Raw genomic sequence first — 1965 nt, forward strand, 5'->3', positions numbered from 1 at the left:
AACACACCTGCGCATGAGCATCTTTTATCTTCTTATGTAATCGTGTCTCCTTGAGTTAGTTATAATTGATTCTTCACTTATCTCTGTCTCTAGGGTTAGTTACGAGCATATTTATCAAAATTGGAAACTAGCCAGTTCGACCGGAAACCGATAGTCTGGCTTGTTTGGTTTCGAAAAAGACCGTTCTTGCATTTAAACCAATCAAACAACAGTCAAATCTATTAAAAACCGATCAATTTAATACAAATCGTCTCCGAAAACTCACACGGTTCACGGTCGACTAGTGCTGCAACTAGACCACGAAAGGGCCAAACACCAGCACACCACCGTCATGCTTTGTTTCTCACATTCCTAGTAAAGGCTTTTTGCAAAGCAACATCTAGAGTAACCAGCGATGTGTACCTCAGTTTGCCTTATAATTATAAAGTCTTTTTGCTAGGTAATTTCTAATATGTCCAGCCATGTGAGACTTGAGATTTGAAATTAATTTTAAGAGAATAAAATATGTTTTCTAATGTTTATAATTTTTTTAAATATTTAATATATTTAGTTATATTTAATTTTGTTTTTAATTTTTTAATTTGTGTTAAAATTATTGTTGTACATTAATTTCATATAAAACGTTAAAGACAAAATATAAAAGGTAAATTACAAATTTTTAAAGGTGGTTTTGACATGATTTAAAAATGTTAGAGACAAAATTAAATTAATCAAAAGCTTTAAAAACAAAATCGAATGAAATTAAATATTAGTACTATTTTTGAAAAAAAACATAAATATTAAAAACAAAAAATAGAGATTTTAGCTATCCTATGCGTACTATCTTGAAGTTTCTCCACTGCTTCTGATAACTGCTGCCACCATACCCATGGTTGGAGGGTCAGATTCTTTGAGATGCAACTTGCAAATAGAGACCGATTCCATATAATTATTATTTGTGGGAAGAACACTAGGGCGTGAAGCAGAGATTCTAGATTGGGTCCGCGGTCACAATTTTCACTTATTTGAGGTATCTTTCAGTGCAATTTAAATTTCATAGCTAGTCCATCGTGATTTAACTTCCAGATGAAATACTTGATTTTAGGTTGACATTTAAGTTTTCATATGATATTCCAGTGGTATTTATTCTGAAAATGAAGATGCAAGACTTCTGTAGTAAAATGATAAAAAAGATAAGCTATGGAGTAGTCTGAATTAGCTGAGTAAATTCTTGCCTTATTGTGAATCCATTGTAGCAACTCTTCTTCTTCTTCAATTTTTGTTTGGAGAATCTATTGAGTAATCTGTGGGCCAAAGTTTAATTTTTATTAATCAATTGTAGATTTCAGGTTCCATCTAAATTGATGAGTTGACAAACCCAAACCAGATTTTCACCAGGACCAGATATTGTAGGCAGTCTAAAAGACGGATTTCCTCCAAGTCAGAGATCATCATATAATCGAACTGAATTGCTCATGGAAACTTTCCACTTCACACCCTTTTCCAGAACCTTCCTTCCTTCCAGCAAACTACGCTAAGTCCAAGAGGGATTTCCCAAGTATTTATCATAGGCGCCCATATTCAGCACTCCAAGAGAGGATGCTAGCTCATGTTTAAGGTGTTGTGGAGTGTTCTTACTAAAAAATACAGTAAATTTATTTAGATTAATTACCTGGACACTCACACTACTGTAAATTTGTAAGATACTAGAAATATTGTCACAATTAAGTTGGTCAGCCCTACAAAAAAATAGTGAATCATCTGCAAAAAATAAGTAATTGATGGAAGGAAATCTATTGTTCAATCGAAGTCCCTAAGATAGGTTATTATGTTCTCTTTTGTGGAGCAGAAAGAAAAGACCTTCTACGTATAATAAGAAAAGATAAGGGGGGATCTCCTTGCTGGAGCCCTCTAGATGGTTTAAAGAAAGCATTTGGAACACCATCTATAATAACAAAATAAGAAATTATAGACACACACTCTTTC

At 33.2% G+C, this 1965-nt stretch overlaps 1 long non-coding RNA gene across 1 annotated transcript; it reads left to right on the forward strand.

Annotated features, from left to right (window-relative positions):
* Positions 1-260: 260 nt before the first annotated feature.
* Positions 261-1783, forward strand: LOC140183911 (uncharacterized). The gene is made up of 2 exons (XR_011880485.1): positions 261-1009; positions 1322-1783. It is a non-coding gene; the product is annotated as an uncharacterized lncRNA (long non-coding RNA).
* Positions 1784-1965: the final 182 nt, after the last annotated feature.

The sequence above is a fragment of the Arachis hypogaea genome, chromosome 1, assembly GCF_003086295.3.
Source record: "Arachis hypogaea cultivar Tifrunner chromosome 1, arahy.Tifrunner.gnm2.J5K5, whole genome shotgun sequence".
Taxonomy (NCBI): Eukaryota; Viridiplantae; Streptophyta; class Magnoliopsida; order Fabales; family Fabaceae; genus Arachis; species Arachis hypogaea.